The 27,156-nt window shown below is 40.0% G+C and overlaps 1 protein-coding gene across 17 annotated transcripts in view; it reads right to left on the bottom strand.

The window, feature by feature from the left end:
* IPCEF1 (interaction protein for cytohesin exchange factors 1) overlaps positions 1–26,920 on the bottom strand; it is a 76,152-nt gene extending 49,232 nt beyond the window's left edge. For 2 of the 17 annotated variants that reach the window (XM_065057349.1, XM_065057352.1), the window contains exons 1-3: positions 24,869–26,919; positions 10,127–10,307; positions 1,562–1,802 (exon numbers count right to left, since the gene is read on the bottom strand). The gene's annotated coding sequence lies outside the window, so the exon portion shown is untranslated. Of the gene's footprint in view, positions 1–1,561; positions 1,803–10,126; positions 10,308–12,371; positions 12,474–23,805; positions 24,487–24,546; positions 24,803–24,868 lie in introns of those variants that run through there. The other 15 variants (XM_021294757.2, XM_013368733.3, XM_065057357.1 and 12 more) reach the window with 12 other exon arrangements.
* Positions 26,921–27,156: the final 236 nt, after the last annotated feature.

Here is a 27,156-nt window from a genome sequence, read left to right as displayed (position 1 = left end):
AAAACTGAACTATAAATATCAGTTTGCATAGCTTTATTAGTCCCACTTCACTCTTGCCGCTCAGGAAGAGTAGTAAACAAGTATATGCATGAGTAATAGCTGATGCAACAAATGTGGAAATACAGCAAGTGACTTATCAGAAATACCTTGCAATCATTTCCATTTGACTACATCATATTTTCTGAAATAAATAGAAGTATCTCTGTTAAAGATCAAAGGCAATGTTAAGGGTGGAAAAAGGGGGGGAAAAAAAAAAAACGCCGCACACACACCACCAACACCGAGGTTCCAATTATTCTAATTGCAAAAAGCAATTCTAATTCATTAGTAATATTCCTCTTGTGGAGGTAAAAAATCCACAAGTCCTGACACTGTCTATTCCCAGTTACAAGCTACAGTATGTCCATCTGCAATGAGATCGGTAAAAGCCTGCCAGACATGCCTTCCAGACATCCCTCAGATGACATGAATGGGCATATGCCTTCCTGCTTCTGAGCAAAATATTTGAGCAACATGACTCAAACTATTTGTGTTGCAGAAGCACCCAAAATGTGTGTAGCTCAGTTCCTGTTCAGATGTCATTGACACAAACTGCTCAAAAATAAAAATATTAAATTCTGCTTTGCCAAGCACCAAGTCAAGGCTGTAAGACAACCTGGAAAATAAGCTTTTTGCCTTCCATGTGTTTACATTTCTCACACTGGTCACCAGGTTTAAACCTCTCTGCTTGCTGTTTATTTGGCTGCCTGAAACTATCTGCACTTCAGTGGGCAATGAATTGACAGGCGACATGAAACTAGTGATAGTGCTACAAAAATTTTCCTAAAAAAATCAATGATTACTTAGCCACATATCTCACCAGGCATTGTCCCAAATTGTAGCAGTGCTTAAAGCACTGTCCTGTGGCAAGGAGACAGCCTTACATAATAGTCCTGAATTATCACATTACCTTTAACTGCGGTTCTTGCAACACTACAGGGGAAAAATAATCCCAGTGACTGTAAACTCATAATTGTCCTTTACCAGAGATCAATTTAATCTGACAGAATCTTACCATTAACTACTAATTAATCAGAGCTAGTCAGTTACTTCACTGGTTAATTAGCTGTTTACATCGGCTATCTTATTTGTACAAGGAGTTTCTTGATCTGCAGATTTTCTCTCATTTACTGGCTCACCAGGAAAGTTGATTAGGCTGGTGCTTTGCCACAGGGCAATGACAAATAGATGTTAAGGCACTGTCCACAAAAGCTCATGGACTGTCCCACCCACCTTGGTCCCCATGACTATGTTTCCAATTGCAGATGAAACTACAGATTCACCTTTAACATAGGAAACAGTAAGCCCATTAAAGTACAACTGTAAGTCATAATTGTCAGAGTATACCTTCAGCTTTGGTCACAATGGTTGAATTTATGCTTGTTAAATAAAAATTACCTTTTGAAAAGCCAGAAGAGTTGTTATCACAGGTCTAGCAGCAAGAAACTGCCTTTGTCACTTTATAATACCATGGGTTATAACCCTATTTTCAAATGCATCTGAAATTATTCACTACCCTCACCTGCAAACAATTCAAAAAGACTGCTGCTGACTCTGTTTGGGAGAGGGCCAGGAAAAACTGGAACAAAGTTCACTGCTCCCGTCTTGGAGACAGAAAGGGGCTGGAGACATCGCCCTGCTTGGATCACGGCCAGGTCCTGTCAGTCCAGCCGGGAAGCCCAGGTGCGGCAGGTTACAGGTGATGACAGCTCTGAGCAGGCCGTTGCAGGAACCCCTGCTCACCACCTTCGGGAGGAGAGGGGCTGGGAAGAAAGAAATAAGAGGTTCAACAGAAGAGAAATGCCTCAGCTGCCTCTGTAGACTCACAGACAAAAAACAAGAAATCAAAATGGCATGTTTAGTGAGGTGTGTCTACCCCAAATGTGAGTTTGCATGCGGACTCCTTATAGTGTTGAGCTAATTCCTAGTCCTGTTATGTTTGAAGGCCAAGGAAGAGTTTGCAGAGAGAAACACTGAGTGGAATACTGCAACTACGTGTGCCTCCTAGCTGGCCCTTTGGCTGTGGCAGGCAATAAAAACAGGCCAAGTTCAGTTTGCTGCAGGAGTGGATGAAGATTTAGTGCAGTTAAAGAACAAACAAACACTCCAAGTGTAAAGAATTGCTTCCCTGGTGTTCTGCTCTCTTCCAATGATGCACAGTTCTCAGTTCTTTGCTAGCCCAGAAGATGAAACACAGAGAAGGGGCAGGAAAATAAAAGTCCAAAGCCCTCCTGAGACAACAATCCAAACACAGTTTTGAGGGAATACTGCAAGATCTGGCACCTAAAGAGAGAATGAAGGAGACGTTTCTCCCAACCACAAAGGCACAGAACGTCTGCACTAATTGTAAATGCAAATCATCACAGTGACAAAAACCTGAGACATACTCACTGGAAGGCAGTTCTGACAAACACTTGCTGTCAAGGTATTGTAGAAGGTTTTATGCAAAATGTAGAAATGGAAAAAATTAATCACACCAATAAGTCACGGGAAAACATGTTGTGAATTTGGAAGATGAGGTTCAGAGGAAAAAAGGAAGAGAAAAGGTATTGTCATCAAAATGAACTGTATTTTCTAAAATAAAACTGACCAAAACAAATTCTGTCAGATAGAGCCGACAAGGGGAGGCTGCCTGGCACACCCTGGCTTGCAGCTCTGCCCCGTGCCATTTTAAGAACAAACTGAGTCCAGGACCCTTTGCCCAGCACAACATAGTAGCATTTTCCTCTTGGAGTATTTTTACTATTTCCCCTGCAGTGGCCATCGGGATAAAAACCCACCTCGGAGACGGGAGTCCCCCAGGTGGGGAATGGCCTCCCCACAGCCCTGCAGTGCTTCTGAGCTGCCAGGAGGGGCTCAATTCCTCTCCCTCCCCCCGTCCTGCCCCCCCTTGTTAGAGACATCTCAGGTGCAGCAACAAATTGATTTAAGGCAATGAATCCAAGGCTAGAGTAGAAGCTGACCAGTCCTTCCTATGTTTACAGCTGTCCCACAGAACACTGTGGATGGAGTTTTCTCCTACATCCAGAAAAGCTAGATGTCCTGAGCAATAACTCCTTTGCTGCCACCACAACAGGAAAGGTAAAAGGAAATTCAGTCCCATTACAACTACCACAACTGCAAAGCAACACATGAGGGTAACAGGAGCACACTTTTGCCTCTCCTGCTTTTGAAAACAAAAGGCCATAAAAAATGGCTACTGTTGCACTCTCTGAAGCTTAGACGTGAATCCTCTTCTTTCTTCTTCCCAGGCAATGTTCATTATATTGACAGCTCTATACAAAAGGCCAGCATTCACACTTTCAGAGAAATGTCAAGAGAAAAGCTTTTAAACCATAAAGCAAAATCATTATGCTAGTGACTATGAGGATGAAGTAAGTAATGTCTGGGGGACTTGCTGCTTCTTCTGTCAAAGACTTGCATTCCATGTTCACAAAGTTCACAAGAAACAGAGGTCTTGAGAGTCCTGCTTGATTATTCGTTAAAAGACAAGGAACACTGAAGAGTTTATCTTCCTCCCACCCTTCACGATACAAAAAATACATGCACTGTACTCAAACATCACGTCTGCTTTAAAGCAATCTCCATGGGGTGACGTATAGCAATGGCAAAATGCCCTGGCATGTGGCACCCCAGAAGGGTGAAACTGCTCTGGCACTACACTGGAGGCTGCTCAGCCATAGAGAGTTACACGTGGTCATCTTCTCCTCATGAGTGAAAGGCATTACTCCAGGAACAAGAAAATTGAGAAAACCCAATTGCTCTCTTGAGAGCTTTTCTGGATAATTTTAACCAGCAGGCATTTGCTAAATCAACATCGAGGTCCATGTGCTAGTATGTAACACGAAACTTCTTTAAGGTCCAGGACAGACAGGCCAGCAAGCTGGGCAGGTGACTGTTCTCAGGACACCTGAGTTGGATCAGATATGGACTGTTGGGAGGAAAAATAATCACCTCTAGGGTAAAAGATCAACGATATGATGAAAAAAATGCTATTAGAAACACTTCACCCTGGGAATCCACTTTAATCAGCTGCAACTTCAGCAGCAACTTCACTGCTTTTAGACTATTTCAACAGTAGACTTGAGTTTCTTTTAATCACATTAACTTTCATTATCGGTTCAAATTGCTACCAGTCATCTTTACCTTATGTCTGCAATGAGCAAGAGAACAAAACTTGCTACACCACACAAAAAGAGCATAGTAAAAAATGTCTGCTAGAAGACAGCCTCCCACCAACATTAAGAGGAGGTCTTGTCCAGGGTGGGCAGCATAACAAGCTGGCTAGCCCTGGCAGCTGAAATAAAACTTAGAAAACACTATTACTGTTTGCAAAAGATTACTGCAATGCTTTTCTTCAGCCATCAGTGCCTCTAGACATTCAGGATTTACTATGACTCTTGCTTTGTAAGAACCATAGCCTTTGCCAGAACATCTGCACACAGAAATAAATCATTCAAGATTACTATTTGCTACTCCCACAAATGCAGCTCTGACTACTTGCTTCTTAAATCTTCCAGAAGCTAACACTTGTCTTTACTCCTTTTCTCCGGGGTTGTCCTCATTGGAGTAAAATCTGAAAGGAAAGCAATGAACATTCTTCTAAAGGAGAAGGTAATACGGTGAAACTATTTACAGAAAACTAAAAATGAACTTGTTCTTTCACACGAACCATTTCCTGGTTTTCTCAGAAGATTCATATTTTTTTGATGTCATAAGCCATATTTCACCAAACTTTTTCCCTTAGATTCCACCAGATTATTGGTCTCACAACACTTTGTATAAAGTCAAGTCTCTGCCTGTGTCTCTCCTTTTCTTCTAAGGAGAGATTCTCTCTCTTTTGTTTTTCTTCTAAACCAGTCCCCAGCTGTTTATGTTATGTTACATTTAAATGACTATATTACAATGTGGAGTATCTCCATTTTTAACTTAATTCTTACACACATATCTTTCAAGTTTTACATAAGAAAAGCAAATAGACAAAATAACTTTGACTTTCCAATCATAAAAAATATCAATAAAGGCAAAATAAAATTAGTATTATCAACTATTTAATGGCAGTGTATAGCTCACCATAATTGCAACCTCAATAGTTACTTTTATTATCACCTTTAAATAATTTTTCAATTAATTCAGTTTTATCTCTCATGCCATATGCCATTTTGACAACAAGAAAAAAAAATTGCCAGCAAATACACAAATAATTAACAAACAGTAAATGCTTGGAGAAAAGCAACCCCACGCTTGGTATTTCCTCTTGCAGCCGAGCTACAATTTATACCAGTTGAAGAGCCTAAGGCTAACATAAGGATTTGAAACACCCATAATTGAAATTGTCTTAGTTTAAAATCAGCAATGACACACTTTTCAACACACACTTCTGACATAGGGAAGGAATGGTGTATTTGTCTTCCTAGCTGATCTCTCAGGCTTTACTCAAGTAAGTGCCATGACGCATCCTGTTTCTCTTGGCAGCTAGATAGCTTCTCATGCCTTCTGACCAGATATAACTCAGCACACCTTTTTTTGCAAGCATTGTCAAGCACAACAAGGTTGTAATTCTCCTGTCTTGTTAAAGTCGCGGAAAATATTGGAAAGATTGAAAGACGATCAAAAAATTTGGATACAACTCCTCTAGGCATACCACTGACAGAAGACAACTGAATTACTACCTTGTGATGCGTGGTGGTGCTTTTCAGACACGTGGGCATGACCAGAAACACCTCAGGGAGCTCACAGAGCTCAGAGGGGTATATCTGAACGCAAAAGTCCTACTCAATACCAGTAAGCACTTCGTCTTTCCGGGCAAGAGCTATTACTGACCATTTCACCCTCAGTTTTTCAGTGATGAGAAAATATCTTGAAGAAAGCCTAAATGTGAACAAGATAAGCATCACACTTCAATGGCTTTAACATGCCAATATGGCAATCTTAAATCCCATCAACTAATGTGAGTTTTATTCACTAAGAAGTTAATACCATAATCATGACCACAGAAGATTTCTCATTTTCAAGCTATCATTAGTTCTACTTTGTGCTTCTCTTCTACAGAGCATCTCAGAGAAAACACTATTTTCACTTAAGAAAAAAAATTGCTCTCTGTCCAAAGCTCAGAGATTTAAAACCAGAAAATATAACAAGCTTTGTTAAAAAATATACAGCTTTGAAGGAAAAGTCTTGCTTTCTTACCATGAAAAAATGAAGGGAATGGTTTATATCTAAAATCACAAATTAGATAAACAGTCTAACAACTAATAACTAATTAGACTTTTTTTTACAGTTGTATCATCTCACAATATTATTTCATTTTCTTCATCAATCTTTCCTTTTGCTGAAACCTACATCCCAAAATAGGACAACAAGAATATTAATTGGAATAAAGACACAATATCATGTCTAAATTTCATGATGTCTTGGTTTTAAAATATTTCTTAAATTCAAGTACAGTCCTTAAATTTCAATTTTATAACTTACATACAACTGAGCAGTAACATAAAATGCACCCAAATTCCTAAAAAGTATGGCACAAGAAAGACACTTCTCATGAAGTGGACAGACTTTTGATCATCTACCTGTGATTTGTTGAGATCAGTGAGGAATAAAAAAATCCAAGCTACTCCAAAGAAGAAAAAGAAAAAAAAAAAAAAGAAAAAAAAAAATCAAACTACTCTGGAGGACTCACTCTCAAAATACTTGCATTTGTTTGGTTTGTGGGTTTTGTGGGGGGGGGCAAGGAGAAATGGAAGCTGTTTTGTTTTGTTTGGGGGGGTTGTGTTTTTGTCTGGGGGGCTTTGTTTTGTGTTTTGTGCCACCCCAGAGTTTAAGCTCCAATTATTCACAGAAGAAAGTGAGCTGACCACAAATATAAATAGAAAAGAATGCTGAAATGTTGAATTCAAGGTAGCCAAGGCTGAAACTCCGCAGGGATTTGTAAGTCAGGCCAGAAGGTCAAACAGCTGTTCAAACTGGATGTCAGTCGAGTTTTCAGCACATTTTATAATATGTCGCACATGCAACCCATATGTTCCTACTGTGTCACCTCATTAAGACTGAAAGAATAGAGAAGCAGCAGTAGAGAAAAGACACGAACTTTAACTGAGCATCCAATGTCCTTGCTCAACTGCAGCCAGAAATATAGGACCCAAATATTATATAATGTGATGTATTATAAAACAATACTATGGGCCAAAAGTAGAAGCGAAATAGTTAAGCATGCTGAGTAGCTGTCTCTAAACCTTCCCGAAGGTTTCAATCAGAAGACAAACAGGCCAGAAAAAAAATTACCATCTGAAAGTAGGTCTCATCAGAAATCACCGAAGTGGAGAAAGACCTACAGACCCAGCAATTAACCAAAAGAAGATGAAGATGTCTCCTCTGTGGTTGCAGGGACCCAAAACGATGATTAAGTTGCTGTGATTCACTGTGGTTCTAGGACTGTATGTTCACAATACATCTTTACTGGAAACACAGTTTATGCTGAGCACACACAAGACATCCAGAAGACAAATAACTGCTGGAAAATCTTGCTTCCCCCCTGAAATGGCATGTACTACCTGGCATTTCAGAGTACAGCTTCAATCTTCATCTCAGTGGGAAGAAAAGTGCTTTAAGTGCAGGGGTACACTTGGGTACAACCCACAAGACTCCAGTTAGAGACACAAGACAAAAATCATACTTGAAAAGAGCCCCTCCAGAGCACAAAATAGCTAGTACATAATACTAATAACAATAATTTCTATTTCCCCATTTCGCATTCTCCCCCTCCTCCCCTCCCCTCCTAATTCCCTGTTTTGCACTTAACTGAAGGGATGTTCAACAACAAACTTGGGAAGTGTTGCTTGATACTTAATACAAACATCTTCACACTTTTGCTTTCTGAGAAAATTTGACTATTTGACATCATCTCCATTCTCTTTGCACTATGTGAGATCCACACAAAATACTTAAAGACTCCACTAGGGAGCTAAAGAAAGCTCAGACACACAAGCAAGTTACTATGTGTTGGCTGAGACATTAACTACAAAAGATTTAAGTTAAACTGAATTGCCTAGCAGTTGCATTTGCTTTAGATTAAGAGAAAATAAGCACAATTAATATGACTCAACTGGTGCAGTATTTTGATGGCACTTGTACCCAGAGCTGTTCCTGGAAGAAGCTTATAGACTCAGATGCACCAAAGAATAAGAGTGTGAGTTCTCCTGAGGTCTTGCAAGAAGGAAAGAGGATAATGAAGCAGTTACACTGTGTAACAAAGCAGGGAACTATGTAAAATTATTTACAGAATTACCACCCAAAATGTTGTTGAAGAAACTTTTCTGAAGTGTTAGCAATAGGGATTGCAGTATGCTTATTTCCATTATGATGGACCATGTGTCAGGTACTTTAGGAACATGTAAGAAAAGAGAAGGTAATTCTGCTCTTGGTAGCTTCCAGTTTAAGACAGGATACAACAGGAGGATGCAGACTGTTATCTTGACTCTGTCTGATTAGTGTAAGACAAGAGTCATCAAGATCATATGTTCAGCCTCGGCATGCCTGAGGACAAACATTATCGAGGTTTATGTTAGTGCTGTAGTAAGTGGCTTCGAAAAATAATGATATAATGTTTTCAAATGTTTGTAAAACTGAAAGGGGGGTCCCAGAGAGGGAGGAATCCCAGGGAGTTCAAAATAAGAGCTAAGGCTCAGCAGTCTGATGCTGCCCAGAAGTGTAAACAAATAGGCTGGAAGATTCAACAAAGCAGAGTGAGAAAATTATCCTTGCAGTGAGATTCTGAATTGATATGAGGAGATGAAATCATTTTTGTCAGGGCTAGAGAATAGGAGATTTCAGTAAATGTGACATAAAATAATGACAGCTCCAATGACAGTTTATTTCTGTGTATGAAGAGTGAAGACATTTGAAAGTGTGTGCAAAATTTAAACATGGCTTGGAAATGAGGATATAAAGAATTGAAGAAGGCACTTAGACCATAATGTCATTGTCAGTAAGGAGCAAGGATGATTTAGGAAAGGAAAGATGTTGATTGTGCTGGGTCCAACTAAAGGCTGAGCCCTGACATATCAGAGAGACAGACTATCAAACTCTACATTTAGTCAAAAAAAAGGCAGCTGTGTTATAGGAATAGATCTGCCCTTCATAGGATGAGAAGCCATGCTGATGTTTGTGAATAAGTTTACTTGGGCATAAGATGCAAAGGAAAAATGGATCAGAGGACATGATCTTTTAGTAGATCATGGACACTATTTTGGGCTATATCCAGACCTTCTGAAAAGCTATTTGTAAATGTGTCTCCAAAAACTGGTGGATGGGAAGGTTTTAAGAAGAGATTTTCAGATAAAATCAAAGGTAGTTGCCTGGATAAACTGATGGCAGAGAACAGAGTTTTTCATTGGTTGACTGTATTTAGAAGAAGACATAAAAACGTACTAGCTGAGAAAAAGGAGAAGACGTTCTGTGGAAAAGCAAGGTAAGGAAGTCAAAGGAAGGAAGATGAGCTCTTCCCAGATGAGGAAGCCATACCTGCAGGAGAAGCAGCAGTTAAAGAAGTAGCAGGTGAGACAAGGTCATGTCACTTTGTTGGTTTCCCACCCCCCACCCGCCTTGGAAGCAATTAGCAGGACCTGTTTGGAGAGGAAAGAGACAAGAACATGGGGACAACTGAAAGCATATGCACAGAGAAAGCATGACTCAGCTAAGCCAGAGGCACGGGATAGAGCTAAAGAAGAACAGACACATTCATCATGGCAGAAGAATTCAGTCTATTCATGGGACCTGTGCCAGAGATACCCCAAAAGCAAAAGAAGCAGACACTGGAGGGCAGCCAACCTGTAACTTGATGACAGGAAAGAGAAGTGAACAATTAAAGGGTAGATGAGGCTGCAAAAAGGAAATATTTTTAGAAATGTATATCACTTAGGCATAAACGCAGTGCATACATGTAGGCACTTTGATGGGCTATGCCTTTAACTACATGTACTGCTTTTCAGAAATATCCTTAAAAGACAGAAATGTGACTCCGCTTCAGCTGAGAGGGAAACTGAGATGCAGAAAGAGGTAATAGGTATACTTTCACATGCCACAGTACCTCAACATCCATCTCCCTGTTCAGTGATTGTGTAACCACACTCAGCATGATTTCATCAGGGACAAGTGATGCATCAGGCAGCACACTTTCTCCAGGCTCAGAAGTAGTACTTGCTAAGTTGGCCCATTCACAGTAGGAGGTTGCATTAGCAAGTGGTTGAGTGATCCCCTTGAGGACAATTCTGTACGAAAAAGAGTGAAACTGTTCAATATGCCATCCAGTGACACAGCCTTCTCTGGGTTTCTGCACCTGCCTCAGGATCCAAAGCCAACTGAGAACCTGTTAGGATCTTCACTTGACAAACTGATCAGGAGCAGGTTGCACATCTATACCATTTAATCAAGCCAAGGCACAACATTCTTGTCTGTACCATGTGCTACTTCTGTATCTTTATCCAAACCAGTCTTCATCCTATTTACTCACAACCAAGTCACGTTTAGTTTAGCTAGATCATGTGGGGGTGTGGAAGAGTTGGATTGGGGGAGAAAGAGGAAACATCTGGAAGTAGCAAGGACAAAACAGAGAGCATCTTAGCAACTGTTGTAGCTCTTCAGCCCATGGCAGCTCAATGCCTTCCCCCGCCACCTTGCATGGACTACACAGATGCTGGTGGAGACCATGCTCTGCTGAGCGTGCAGCACCCAGCTGCTACACCCACTCAGGGAAACACATGGAAAAAAACAAAAGTGAGATGCAAATGCTGCTTTCTGACCACCAAACAGCCCTGCCAGTAATCATCTCTCTCAGTGTGCATGGGGACATGCAGCTTGCAAAAAAAGTTCATTTGAACTTTAGCAGCCTGGCACTAATGGCTGTTGTTATTTATGGAGTGAAACAAAGCTTTCTGCTACCCTGATTCTTACCAGCTTCAGTGCAGATGCTCTTACGAAGCACACTTTTGCAGACAGTACACACCTTCATGTGCTGTTTCACCCTTCCCACCTATGAAACCAGTATAACCTCCCAATGGAAAGCAGGTGTTGGAACTGCAACAGTGAAGCAGCATGATGGGCAAAGTCAAAGCGATGCAGCATTGGAAAGCAGAGAGCTTCCACATCCCTGACCCCAGTCACGGGTCCTTCCACCTGATCAAATCTTGTGCACCTGTGTCACCAGAGACAACACACAGAGAGGGGCACAGTGGAACACTCCCCAGATAAGGTACAAGGGGAAAGTACAGAAATGCCGGTTCATGAGAAGTTACCGGGTTATTTCTCTCTCCTTTATGGATTATCACAAACCATTAAAAGCATCGGCATAACTGGCAAACAGGAAAATCCTACTGAACTAAACTGCAGTTTCTGAACACTAATAATAAACCTCCCAAGAACTGCAATTAATGTAATTTACCCTATTTAAGATACATATTACCCTATGACCCAAAAAGGACTTGTTGGAAGCAAGCAGCTAAGTGAATGATTAAACAACATTAATCTCAGCTTTCACCAGAAGGGCATTTTGTTGAGGAAAACTGTAGTCCCAGGATGCAGCCAGTATTGTGGTTTTTCTGTTTCAGAGCAAAGGACAGGAAATTTTAGTTATAGCTGTCCTTTTGTTCATGGTATAGGTGAACACATTCACATAGTACTTCTGCTGTGTCTCTACTCACACAATTCCACGTCTATGAGAAAAATATTAAAATTAACGCATTCTAAAATTCTTTCCACATCAAAACCAGAAATCTATCTGCTTAGTGCTGTCACCACAGCACATTACATTCTACCCCCACATTTTGCCTGAAATACTCTTTACACAATACTAGATGTTCACATTTTTATCCAGGCATATAAAAATCAATAAAATAATTGTTTCTATTTCTGTATTGCACACTTGTCTTCACAAATATCTGATTTACATGAAACAGTCATGACTAGACTCTCATCCTGTCCTTCGATGCATCTTAACACATAACTGAAACTTCTTCAAAATAGGAATCATCCACATACATGCTGCCGCCTGTCCTCACTCCACAAATAAACACCATTATTTCTAATATCTTCATTATTTTTAAGTAATCCCTTTGCATTTTTTAAGCAAAAGGGGAGGGGGACTGTTGTGAAGGAAGCATAAGATCTTTTACACAGTCTTTAAAAAAAGGGCAGTTACATACCAGTGTAAACTTCCTTTATTGTACTAAGAAAGTCCATCTCTCAACAGCTAAAACCATTTAAAAATAAAAAATGTCATTAGACAGAAACAACTAGTGTTCATCACTTAAAAGAAAAGAAATAAGCTCCTGCCTTACCAGCAAGGACTTCTGACAAACAGCCACACTCGTCCTTGTCAACTCCCACACCTCACAAAGGAGAGAGGAAATTCTTACAGAAATTGGTTGCAATGCTGAAATTGCCCAAGAGGAAACTGGTGTCTCTTTTACAAGTCATGACTATGCAAACCACAAGCCAGGCACCAAAGCAAGTTTTGAAAGCCATGCCTGCAAGAACTATTAATACTAGAACCATGCTAGGTGGAAATGAGGTACGGGATAAGACTAAAAAATTATAAATATTCCCAGATAGCTATTTCTTTAATTTCTTTTTTTTACAAATAGAAATTAGTCTAAAAGCTGTGTTATCATATACTTCTGAGAAGAGGTTCAGATAACATTGTGGGAGGCAGGAGAAAGTATATTATAGGTGCTCTGAGAGGAATCTCATTGTTGCAGTGCAGTCTCTGTTTCTAACCCATTCCCTGGAGCACCCCATCAGCATCAGTCTCCCAGGGGCCAACCCTGCACCCCAAGGCCAGGGAGAGCTCAGGGCAGCCTGAACCCAGTCATGCTGAGGCCGGGAAGCCCTCAGGACAAAGAGAAGGATGGGGCATGAAGCGCTACCGGTTTGGTTTTTCTGAGTCACCTGTAAGGCGTGTCCCAGGAAACACCACCCAGGCAGGGATGGGGCTGACAGCAGGATCTGCAGAAGAGCACATGGGTCCAAGAGTTTTGAATCAACAATCTTTATTTCCCACTTTTCATTTTTTACTACATGATGCAATGGCAAGTCAAAAATCAATAGTCCTATTCAAAACACAAGACGCGCTTCTGTTAGTTACATTTTCACTGGGCTTGGGGAACAAATCAAAATAAAAACCTTGTAGTTTTGGATGCTTTTCTAGCTTGTATATTCAACAGTTTCAGACACAGGTATTTGAACTTCAAGAATAAACATCTAACTATAGCACAAATATCTAAAGAATCTTTATTGCTCTTTCCATACAACTCTACTTATTTCACATATCACATTACTCTAGAAAAGACAGAGTATGCAGTCTGTTAAATCTCATCCTTCTCCAAAGTGATAGGCATTACTAAAGATAAGGTAGATTATTGCATGCTTTGAAGAGAATTTTTCCTTTTTGACTCACTGGAAATTACAGACCGCTTTCTGCAAAGCAGAAGGGAAGGATGCTGCTGTCAAGGGATTCTCCTGCATTTCCTCAGATCTCTCCCTGCTGTAGCAGGGAAATTCCAAGATCCAAAGGCAAGTGAAGGAGACATCCAAAGATCTGAATGCTTTACTATTCATGATGCTGAAATTACAGTGCCACCTGTAGGACACCCAGAAGAAATTTAATTTGGGCCTTGCTGATGCCACAAATACTAGTTGTTGTAATTAGAAGGCTTTCTAGTACTCTTGGCAAATGCATAAGAACATAGAAAATGGATGACTCATGTCATCGTGCAGGGAGTAACTTGAAAGCCTTGCTCACATTGAGCAACATACATTGTTTTAAGTACCTCAGTGCACCCAGAAAATATTTTGCTATGAAGATGTATCTTTTGTGGGAGTGGAACATGCCAGTACAACACACTCATAATCCATCCACCTCAGAGCTGGTGCCACTGCAGGCAGTGGAGAACTGCCATATCCTCAGCCACTTCCAACCAAGACAGAAATCACCAAACAGAAGAATCTGAGGAAAGATTCTATTATGGCTGCACGCTTTTTTTTTTTTTTTTAATTTACTTGTTAGCTATTGACTACGCAACTCAATGCATCACACTTCAGTGACTGGTGTTTGTATTACATGCATATAGTACTTTGCATCCATGCTGGGAAGCACTCGTATATCCTTCATAATATGCTAATAAACTTATGTTGCTTTCTTTTCCCTGTCCTGCCTTTACCAACAGAGTCCTTTTCTACTTTTCCAACCCATAGCTCAGGTAATGTCTGTAAAGACTTCTCTCCAATGTATCATTTGAAGATACAGAGCAAGACAAAGGTAAGTATATGCACTTTTGTTGTTAGATTTCCATTAATAACATTTGAAGGGGAAAATACTCAACTGATTGACTTAATAGATTTGTTGCTGCAAACAAATTTAAAAGAGGAGGTGTACGACATGTTCAAAGGCAGCTTCTGCTTAATGTTCAGCTGTGGTCAAAACCAGAACAAAGTGTTCAGTCAAATGAGGAACAGAATAGTGAATAGTATAATGGGTTTAAGAATGTTTTTGTTTAAATTAATGGCAGTTTGCTATGGAATATTATGGAAAATAATCATCACTAACAAACAATAGAAAGAATTCTGTAGAACTAAATAGCAAGGAGTGAAAAGAATGATCAAGAATTGCCAGGGGAATAAAAACCCCTCTGGTCTGAAGATGGATTTTAATATAAACAATGTTTTGTAGTGTGGCATAACTGATAAGGGATTCTACATAAATATTTAAAATTGTGATTTATGTAGAGAAAACACAACTTTTTCTCAATCATATAAAACAAAAAGGGAAGGAACAAACAAAGGTGATAAATAATACGAACTGAAGGAAGTGGGTTTGAGTACAGTGTGTGGAACTCACCACTACAGTGAACTGATACCGGAAGCTGGAGCAGAATTGATAGTATTGCTCTGTGAGGGAGAGCAAATACTGATTCACTGAAAATTAGGTTGAAAGATACGTGGCAAATTTCACAGCACAAGAAAATTATTCGCTATAGCCACAGCAGTGACAAAGAATAAGAGACCTTAACTAGCTTTTGAGGTAAATGCTGTACACCACAGGAATAAAAATTTCAGAAGGATGAGTGATGCAAAGAGAAGAATTATGCATAAAAGTATGTAAATACATGCTGTAGAAACCACAAGGCTTCCATCCAGGGAAGTGAGGGAGGCTGCAGCAGAAGAAAGATTTCTGAAGGGACTTTCAAGCCCTTGATAGTTTGCCAAAATGGCTACAAGGGCACAAGAAACCTTGGGGTGGAAGAACCACAAACATTTAGGAATTACAAATTCTCATTTATCTGGGAAGCCCCTTGTAAGGGAGCAAAGGATCATGGAAGCAGAATAACCAAAACAATATGTACCAGGAACATGAGGGCATCTTATGTGTATGAGAAGAGTAAGGCTTGGTGAAAGCAGACAGTTTAAATTACTTCTCTATTGTGTTCCTACAGCCGATTTCAAATCCATTGAATCTGGGCATTGCACAGGGGAAAAGACATGTGTCTGGTTGAAAACTCAAAACATAGGATCTGTGTTTTCTCCTTGAGCTGAGCAGCAGTTGTCAAGGAATGAGGGAAAAAAAAAAGTGACCTAGTTCACAGCTTATTTGCAATGGAATCCCATTAGACATCATGTCTTTTTTATTCAAAATGCTCTGTGCGTGTTTGTTTCGTACCTGACAGGAAAGTAAAGTATCAATTGAGCCTGCCTTTGAATATTCAGCCAACAAAGTAACCAATGAATTTACCAAAAGACATGGGAATGTTACTGAAAGCAGATTACATATCACTTATAAAAAAAAAAAAAAAAAACAAACCTCTATTGCCTGCATGATTTCTGCCACAGGCTGAGGAGACCACAAGTGGGATGAGATCAGTCTCTGTCAACCACTGTAATACATATTTGCTGTACCCATCTGTTACATGCAAACCAGTTACTGGCACTTAACATTTATGATTGAAAGCTATCAACTACCAGAAAGTTTTCCTTCTAAGCAGTAAAGATGTCCCAGCTTCCTCTGTGAGAAGGAAACTGAACTTGAAACTGTGAGAACTAACCAGTTCTTGAACACTTCAGTGTTGAGAGAACGGTGGGGTTTTATACACATCAGTTCATTATTTCTTCCTGCCTCAGATGAAGTCAGCCTCATAGGAGTACTATTTGCAAAATCAAAGGAGAGGAAATCAGCCATGTTTTTACCTTTACCACTTGGCTAAAACCCAGTGTGAGATTTCAAGAATAAAATGCTGGTGGACAACATGGGACTGTTAGCTTTTGAGCAGGGAACGAGCACTTGGAGGCTGCAGCACCAACTCTGGCACTGACTCACACTTGACTTTGAACTGACAACTTCCACAGATTTACCTCTGCACTTTTCAAGGAGGTGCACAGTAATTACCTACACGGAGGAATGTTGTGAAAAATTGCTAACTAATATGTCTAAGGTGTTTGGTGTTCCTCAGATTGTTTCACGGGAGAGCAAAATATTAGCTATATTTATAATGACAGCATTATCAGAAAAGAAAAACATAACATCTTTAAAGAGATGAGAAAATTACTTAAATGTCCTGAAAACAAATGGTTGCCAAAGTTAAACATAAGACACTGGTTTTATTGCAGCACTATACTAATCAAGCAGTTTAATGTATGTACAGCACCCTAAATCCCACTCTTTCCTTCAAAGTAGTTTCTTACACAACCTTATGCCACTGCTTTCCTTTCATCTCTGATAAAAAGCCTTCAAAGCTCCCATCATTTTAACACTACTGCTGCTTGTTGTGGCTCTATAAGTTCAAAATGCATTGACTTGCCAGAGAGTCTGCAACAGCCTCCCATTTTAAATATTCAGATGGACAAATTCATCACTAACCTTGTGACAGAAACTGGATGTTCCACATACACTGGGAATGTGGTGGTCTTGCAAGAAAGCCAGCATCCAGTCACTTCCTGGGATATATTGATGGGAACATAGCCAGGAGATCAAGGGACATAATTATCCCCCTTTGCTTGGTTTGAACCACTTCTAAATACCATATCCAGTTTGGGACCCACCCATTTGCCCCCCCAACACACACACCACAATATGGGAAAGATAGTGACAAATTGGAACGAGTTCAGCAAGAGACACCAAGATGGTTGGAGCTGGAGAACTTGTTCTGTGAGGAGATGCTGAGGAACTGGGACATTTACAGCTTGGAGAAGGAAGAGCTTCAGGGGCCATCTAGCAGCAGCCCTCCACCACATACAAGGGGATCAGCAAGGTGATGGAGATGGGCTCTTCTCAGTTGAGGCATGACAGAAGGATGAGACACAACAGGCAGAAGTTGAGACAAGCGAGCTTCAGATTGGATATAAGGAAAACCTCTTTCCCCAAGAGGACAGTGGGACCAGTCACCTAGAAAGGTGGTACATTCTCCATCCTTGGAGGTTTTCAGCATTCAACAGGATAAAGCCCTGAGTGAGCTGGTCTGAGCTCACAGCTGAACCTGCTGTGAGCAGAAGATCGGACAGAGACCTCCTGAGCTCTCCCCCATCCTGGGTGGTGCAATGAGCCTGTCATTCTCTGTTAGATCCAAACCTGCCTCTGACTAGCAGATCATCCACAAACCTGTAGCGAAAATTTAAAAGGCTTCCCGGAAGTTGAAAGATGCATATATTTGCAAAAAGCAGGATATGTATGAATATAGATAAAAGTTTAGGAGAACCTGTGTACTTGTGCACATCCATAAAAACCTATGTTAGCAATCTAACCACAAAATATCATTGCTAGGGATATGGTAATTAAGTGAAACTATACACCTTAAAAAATGCACTCCTTAAGAAGATTTCTTTTCTCACTTAACCAACATATCCTTCTCCTTCATTCATTCATTTCAGTTGTTCTGGCAAGTCATCCAAAATTGAAGTTTTTAAAGCATCCTTTTTCACAGACAAAGGAATAAGACCTTAATACAACTGTTTCATATTCTAAAAAATTATTTGAGAAAAGAGGGTAGTCACTGGATGTAATGCTTCTCTTCAGAAGAAAAAAAATAAATAGGAAAAATAAACCAACATACACACTTTTTATATTCTCACTCAACCATTTCTATTCCAAACACAGGGTCATTTTGCAAAAGTAAAAATTGAAAAGGAAAAAAATTAGTCTATTTCTTGAAAACAAAAAGTTTGAAAGTCTTCTAAAAAAAAAAAAAAACACACCACATTTTCACATATCTCAGATTTATTTTTTTCAAAATAGAGATGTGCTCTAAGCTTCCTAAGGCTAGCCCATCTAATTACTTGTAAAGAACCCAAGAGGGATGTCCCATTCCAGCTGTAAGATAATGAGATAAAAAGCCAATGCAGCCATTGACTTGAGTCATCAAATCCAACGATTCATCAATAAACTTTAATCAGTTTGTATATGGGTCACCCAGAGTGCATTGAATTCAATCATACTTTAGGGTCACATAAGTTGCATTTAAATTCAAATACTGTCATAATACAGCCATCTGAAATGCAGACCCTAATCACTACCTTCAAAAAATCTTTAACTTACAAAAGGTCAGAAAATGCTGACAAATGGTGGTCTTTTCATCCGCACGTGTTTTTATCAAGTAATGGCTTTTCAAATCACACTCTCATTAGGTATATACATATCATACATACTCATTTGAATTAACTGAATTTTTCCCACTCAAATTCCCTCCCAGCTTATTTCCCTTGTGCTTATTCTTGGGCTGAGGGAAGCTGACCGCTGAGGTCTCACACCTACAAGGAGCAAAAGGGCTCACAGCAACACTGACACGTTGTGAAACAGCACCAGCATCAGATGGTATTTGTCACTTCTCATCAGTATTTTCTGCTGACATTGCAAAGCATCTATGACTGCTACTTCCTCTTTCTCTCCCTCCCCCACAGCATTTGCCCCAGCACAGCAACAGACCTACCCAGATCAGGATGAAGTGTGCTCTGCAATCGCTCTTTCTGCCCAGCTATGATTTTTACCTTTCTTCTACACCCCCAGCTTATTTCCATTTTTCATCATCAACAGTCAGTCATAAAGTGAGAGAAGGAAATAAAAGCATTTTGTGATATATCTTGGTAAACATTTGAGTCATTGTGGTCTAGTGGTTAAAATCTCTCTATATATTTGGAACAGGCTCCTATGCTAGTACCTAAGCACTAGGCTTCAAGAAATGTAATAGGGACTTGCTGCTCCTTTTTTACCAAGTCGCTTATCTTCTAGGTTCATACATCCCTCAACAGGGCACTTCACTTTGGTAAAGACGTAAGTCTGGAGATCTCCCCATTGTACAGATGAGCAACATGAAAACAGTAGGACTAGATTGTACCCTGATTAAACAAAAACAAATAAAACCGTAAGAACTTGTGTGACACCTCTACCAACAGTTTTCCATTGCTAATGACAGCGATTCTGTGCAAAAGCGCTGAAAGCTTCTCATGCAGGCACACTGAGAATATACCCCTGGTTTCTGCTTTGTCAAAAGGGAGCAATTGCTTAACCAGCTCTCAGAAAAGCCTCCCAAATATTCCTTGATTAAAAAGACAATGTTATCTATGATAGCGTCAACTCTAACCTTCAAGCTCATCACCAAATAGCAGATATTTCTTTTCCTTTTATATCACAACTGACCAGACTTTGGGCAAGTTCCTTTGAAAGAAGCAAGATTCAAAGTGTTGGAAATGAAATAGATGAAGAACCCTTCCACTGTTCTCCGCCCCTGCAGCCAGTGTGACTCAGTGGTATTGCCACATGCCATCCTCCGACACTTCAAGCAGCAATCAGAGCTCCTCCACCCTATCACTACTCCTACAGAGTTGTTCCACCACTATAAACAGTTGCTGAGACCCAAACAACTTGTCATGCAATGGTTTGGGCATAACAGCAATTCAACAAACAGTTCAAGCTCCCATATTGTATTTTTAGTTCCAACAGTTCCTGCTGTATAGGAATTCCTTGTCTGTAAAAACAGTGACAAAGGGGAACAAAAGTGAATGGTTATGGAAAGAGTGAAAAAGGAGAATCGGAAAGGCAAGAGAGAAAATGCATTAGGCAAGCCAACAGTACAGACTTCTGTTTTGTCACACACCTTTTCTTCAAGAGCGTTCACCAGTTCTTTACTGAGGAGTTCAAAGGATCTTTGAAACATAGAAGAACTCTCCTTGCTTCTTGAAACCATTTGTGTATTCAGCAAAACAAAATCCACACCAATTCCCACAATTTAATTGTGTGATGTGTGAAAAAGTACTTGTTATTTGCTGCATATTATCTTTCCCATTTATAAAAAAAAAAAGTATTCACTATTGACTGCAACCCTGTAACTATCTGTGGCAGTCACAACAGACAGACCTTTATCACATTATCTCTCAATCCTCTTTTTCAAGGTGAGGAGCCCCAATGTACTGAAACCCTGGTTTCCCTTCTCCATACCTTGTTTCTAACCTTTACTTCCCATCTTTTAATTAGCTGTTAACCCACAAAAGACCTGTAGCTGCCTGGCTCTCACAAACCTTTTGCAATAGCCCTGACAAAAGATTCCTGGAAATCCACTGCACTGATATGTACCTGGGGAAGCAATGGAATAGGCCAACAACAATGCATTTGTAGAACAAGATAGGTGATGCCAAGGATATGACATGCAAATAAGTCGCCGTAGTCCGATTAGCTACTGTGTGAACCACAGCAAGGTAAGTGGGGATGATCACAAGATTTGCTTCAGAAGAGAATTCCTGATCTGAACTAACCCACCTACAGCACCACATTCTCTATCAACCAGATGCACCTTCAGTTTGAGTTTACTCATTAATCCAAAGAACTCTGGGTTTGTGAAAAACATCATCTTCATTAAAAAAGAGTTAGGATTACTCTCTATACTTTTCAATCCATCTGGTCATTAATTTGCCACTTTCTATTCCTCCCCTTTAGTACCCTGTAACTAATTTAGCTAATGAATTACATACCACAGTATATAATTTAGCATTTCCTTTTTCCAGTTGCTTTAGAATTCTGCATCAATACTGCCAGTTGCCGAAGGTTGATGATCTATTCGCTTTTTTTTTTTTACTTACTTGTTTTAGAAGAGATCCTTGTAATATTTGTTTGAGACAGTTCATTGAATTTTTTTGCACAAAAAGGCTCTCCTCCAGAAATGTTTATTACAACGATTCATTTAACACTGTTTCTTACAGTATTATCATCCTTTCCCACTTCTTTTACAACTCAAAGGGTACTAAAATCTTTCCCTGGTTTCTGTTTCTAAAGATCTGAAAGGATTTTGTTATGTTCCCCTCCTCAGTTAATTTTTTGTGACTTCAGCAATCAAAAAAGACTAACAACATTTTTTACCACAACTTAGTCTTTTCCATTTTATTCTATTTCATGAATTTCATTTTTTGATAGACATGTTTATTTCTAATAGACTTATTTTTTTGTTTACACATACCGTCTTTTTCATTTTGTTATTGGTACTTTTAAAATCTTTCATAATGAGTGACAAACATTTGCTCTTAGTTTCTAATAATGGCCAACCTAATTAGCCTTGATGCCACTTCAAACAGTTTATCCTTTTAGCTGCTCCTCTTTATTTTCTCTGAAACTTTCTCATGTTATTTAGATCCACTCTTTAAAGTTGTTTTGTTTCTTAACCATCAGATTGATGCTGAATTTGAAAACACTGTGATTCCTACTGAAAAGTAATTCTTACATCTTATATCAGGTTACTGTGCATTGCTCAGGCTTACCTGAAAGCTCTGGTCTTATGGGTTGCCTTGTAAATAATTTCAGGGAGAAGTCATTTATGGTATTGACAGCAACAGAGCTACACTTGTTTAACCTAATGAAGATGACAGATCTGATGTTTTCTTTGGCACCCTCTTTTTTGTTACTGACATCCAGAATGTTTTCTTTCTTCTCAATAAGCACTTCCTACTGAACAACCTTTATAACTGAGGGCTTCTGCCCATCCTCAGAAGGAAAATCCCTACAGATTAAGTGCTGATGTCTGCTTTCTCAGAAATCCTGAGCTGGAAGATTAATAATAATAATACCAGCAACAATTAGACCCCAAATCCAGGGTCTGGGGCACTGCTCCCCCTGCAGCACCAGCACAGCCATGGAGGCTGCCACAGGCTGTAGGGTGCTGCTGCTGCTGCTGCCGTGCTCTGGGGCTGGTGGCACCTGGCAGGAGAAGACAGGGGCAGGGCTCTGCTGGGAAGCAGCACCATGCCTCAGACATGTGCAGGACAGCTGCTCCCATCTCATGTTATGCAAAGCTACTTGAATATTACATATGCGTGCACACATTAAGCATACATTTGTACAGCAGTGTATTTAAAAAGCCTTTCTATCCCATCCCTTAAGCTGGCTGCCAGAAACACTCAACTGCAGCACCTCAAGACTTCTCCATAGCATAACCCCACATAAATTTAAACGACTGTATGACTCTGCCACTACCAGCCATACAGTGTTTAACTACTCATTGGCTCATGGAACATTTATACCAGCAACACACTTCCTGGTCCAGCCACTGTGTTATGGCTGGATGAAGTGCTGGTTTAAAGAGCAGAATGTGACAGCTGGTGGACTAACTTCCTCCAGCAGAAAGGAAAGCAAGGACCTATACTTGCATGCAGGGCTTGCCATTTGAAGAGCTCAGGTTTCAGTGGGAGGCTCCGTTAGACCTCTTATGCTCTGAGATAAGGAGAGTCTAATAAGACATCTAGTTTCTGTACATAACTCCATCAGATCTATCTAACCAAAGCACGATAAATGCTGTTCAGCATAACCAGCTTCAAGCTGTGTGAAATGCTAGAGATCACAGTTAAACAAGGTACTAGATAAAGCACTAGTTAAAACCAATTTTGAATTCCATGAATGGTAGTCAGATTAAATGTCTTTTCCCAACCCTGCTCTGTCACATCTAGGAAATCCAAAAGCAACATTACAAACAGCTAAAAAGCTTTTGGAAAATATGTAGGAAGATATTTTGAAAGAAGTGTTACGGATAAGCCTGACTCTACTGAAATCCCTGGAACACAACAGCTTTGTTCCAAAGATGACAACTGAGCAGAAACTCCCACACCTGCAGCTGTCTACTCAGCCTTCTTCTGCAAGAAGGTGAGAACAGTTCATGTATCTTGTCCCCAAAGAGACCACACTGGATACACTCACTAATGAATCAGGCAGTGGAAACACCACAAAGCACTAATCTTAAGCCTTTCTTTGCACAACTCTTCTGTACCACAGCTCAAACCATTTCCTTCCCACTTCTCCAGTAAGGAGAACTGTGCACATTCTAATCCAGGAGAATTAAACAGAAATAAGATTTAGAGCCTAATCACTTCTGTTACTGCAAACAGAAAGTGGAATCACACTAAACAGGTCAAAGTGGTAACTAAAAATCTTAAGAGAAAATTAAAACCTGTTCTGGATATAGAAACATTCAAATGGATGTTTTTCTCAGTGCCAATTTACAGACTTAAGTTTTTCATCTTCTTAATTAAATACAGTTCAGACAAATTCTCTGTAGCCCATCAAGCAGAGGTAATTTCAAGGACTGAATAACTGATAGAAACCTCCACCATGTACTGCTGAATGATCCACAGACACAGAATAGTTAAGAGATTGGCAGCAGGGAAGATAGCCCAGCTGTAGAAGAACACTAGTTTACAATTCAAGGGCTTTCCATTCCCACATTTGCTTTGCATTGCTGAGCAAACTTGGCTTACCTCCATCTCAGTTCCCCAAATCACCCAAGAAAAGCAATGGCTGTTCTCTCCCACAGATGGAAGTGTTCTGAGGAGCAGACATAGATCCATGAAATGCTATGGGGAGCTTCACCTTCCCAGGGGACCGCAATCCTCAGGTACCGCCCAAACCAAGTATTTGTTATTAGATGCCAATTGAGATCAGTCTAGCTGACTAATAGTAGCAGTTAACATTTCAAACACAGGAATGAAAAAGATGCAAAGACTACTAATGGCTGACCAAAGTCTCACAATTTTAAGTTAATAAAGCTGATTAATTCCATAGTTACAATGAAACAGAAGTCAGCTCTTAGGGTGAGAACAGGAGGTACATTCTCGCAGAAACACCTCTCATCCAGGTGCTACCATGCTCCAGTTCCAGGAGCTGCTGTGTAACAATGTTAACGCTGACCCAGTCTCAGCAGTCACTTTCCTTAGTGTTACACTATATTACTATGTCCAACAGCAGAGCCTAAGGATAGAATTGAACTTTCTAAACTTACTGATCCTTCTGGAGCAAGAGAGTTCCCTACACCAAGCCTCCAGCTTCCAGGCATTTACCAAATAAACTCCTCATATTTCTTTTCCAGAGAAGGTAAGTAACACAGCTGAACCTGCGTGTTCAGTTAACAACATGCTGTCTTCAGAAAAGGCTTGCTTTCCAGCCCCTCTATTTAAAAGTTTTAGACATAGATAGATAATAAGGGAGTTTCCCCAACTTACATAATGTTTTCCCTTCTCCTCCTCTTCCCTTACACCCTCCAAGCCGGTGAAGCAGAGGACACGGATGAAGCCCCGAGAAGCCTGCATAAGGAAGAGCCGTGATTCTTGCCAGTCATGCTACAGACCTCCCAAGCCCAACCAGGAGATGAGGAGAGTGCCAGGCTTTCTCTACCACATTGGGATGCTCCACATCAGAGACAATTACACCTCCGCTCAACGATTCTCTTCAGAGAGACAACTACAGAAAGGTGCACACAGTCTGCTCTTTAGATCTAATGACATCCCTTTTTTTTACCCTTCAATTCAAAGGATGGTATTTTACCTGCTGTCCTTCCTCTTCCAGTTCCAGGAACACCTGGATCTGATAAGCAACCAGTCCTTCTGGGCAGCTACTTTTTCCAAGCCTCCAAGCAGCCCCAGCTGCAGCCGAGTTCAAGCTGCAAGCATGACAGCTGCATGGCGAAGAGAAGCTCTGGGAACTTGCTCTGGCAAGGCATAGGCCAAGAGTGGGAGAACTGGAAGAGGACTGATGTAACAACGCCTGTATAAGGCCTTCTGACAACAAGCAGTTGTCTCTGTGGTTTTACAAGTATCAGTTGTATTTACTCTAGCTTAAGTGTTGCTGTCTGCAATAGAAATTCAGGTTTCCTATGGCCGCTTCCCAATTCAACATTCATCAAACAGCCAACACCCTTGGTCAGGATGAAGGCCTCATCATGGTAGATAAAAGGTAGATAAAGAATATGACATCATCCCATCACAAAGACCTGGTAAAAACAAAGAGGGATTAAGATGATGGCAATGTTCCTGGAAAGGGGAAAAACAAATCCAACCATGCCTCCTCTTGGCCTCTGTCAAAATAATGATTATGTGTAAAGGCCTCATTGTATGCATACACGTAAATAAAAATCAAGACTCAAATTTAGAGCCTGGAAATTGTTTAGCAGCAGTCTGCAAGCTCCTGTCTGTAATAATCTTCCTGCCTTCTGATTAGAGCCAAGAAAAGCATTTAGCATTTCTCCTCTTCTCTAATCCAATAGTATTTGTAAATGCATTTTTCCTCCCTCCTATCTTTCCAGTTGGTTTTATTTATGTAGACAAGCCAGTGTGGCTAATTTCAGACGTATAATTTGTGGCTTCCTGACTTGGGGATTGTACATTCTGAAGCAGTTCTTATGTAGCTGTTCCTCCAGCTAAATATTTGCACACATATACACTGCACATAGCTTTTACTTATGTGCACGGAAAAGGGCTCTGCATGCTTCACATAATTTTTCAGAGCCTACATGTGTTTCTGATCATGACAACACATTGAAAATATGTGCCTACAAAACACATTTTATATGTATTTATACAAAACAGTATGTGCTTACCCTTGAGGTGTTTTCTATATATAGAAAAGCCGAAGATTAGACTTCCTATTCTCATTCTTTCCCTTCAAGTTCTTCTCTTCTTATTCATTGTATCCAGATTTCCATTATGACTCAGCTATACATTATTTTTTCACTGGCACGGAATCAATTCAAACATGAATTCTTATAACACGCACGTACACTATAAAGCATGAAACTATACCCTAAAGAGACATCTGGATTTTCACATTTCAGTCAGTTCAACAGCAAAGATGGTGCAGGAATGAGCCTCATTCTGCTCAGTGTCTACTGAGAGACCACAGCTGACAGGTCTTCAATGTATCAGCAAGGAGAACAGTTATAAATGACTATCAGCATTCATTGCTGTCATATTTAACATGTACATGCTTTGAATCTCTTGTATTTAAAAAACAAACAAACAAAACAAAACACTAATAAATTCAGTCTCATCTACCAGAATGTTTTTAAACAGTCATTTATCTCCAAAGCCCTTTTTATTTAGTAGTTTTACCTTGTGGATGAGGCCAAACAAGTCATTCTATATTCTCTTCCTGATGTCAAACCCGAAGGCGTTAAGAACTTTCACATCTAAAGCTTGTAATAAACTACATGAACTATCAAATGTCAGTCACCCTGTTGACCCCAAATAGGAAATATAGAGAGCCACAGCTAGCTCTTGACTGCCTCACAGTTTTAAAAATATTCATTCTTATAAAACTCTGTAATATGCGAGTTAAACATTACTTTCTCTACCATGACCTTCCTTTTCCTACTGCTGAGATGCAAGATGGCACAGGCAGCTGCAGCAGCCCTGGGACCTGCACTCAGTTAACAGCAGTTCGCCTCTGGAATAGCCTTCCCCTTCCTATGAAATACAAAATACATATGACCACAGCCTAAAGACTAACACATTAAAGCAGATGAGATTTAACAAAATGACTCTGAATACTCCATATCCTTTGGACTATTCTTATAAACTCAAGGAGTTCTCTAGAGGTCAACAGTGCTACATAAATGTATTCACACACTGATAAATGCTCATAGGACCAGGGCTGAAATTAAGTAGATTCTGCAGACCTCACTATTATCTAGGTTTACAGAAGATAATCTATTTGACTTATGTTCCTTTTTCATCATCATTATCTTGAATAGATTATTTATGTGCATGACCAGGCAGTCTGTGCTTTGTATGAATACTCACATTCATACACAGAGGGAAAAGAAAACAAAAAAAATA

The sequence above is a fragment of the Columba livia genome, chromosome 3 (genome assembly GCF_036013475.1).
Source record: "Columba livia isolate bColLiv1 breed racing homer chromosome 3, bColLiv1.pat.W.v2, whole genome shotgun sequence".
NCBI classification, from domain to species: Eukaryota; Metazoa; Chordata; class Aves; order Columbiformes; family Columbidae; genus Columba; species Columba livia.
Note: the sequence above shows the minus strand (reverse complement) of the source record. Positions and strands in the feature narration are given on the sequence as shown.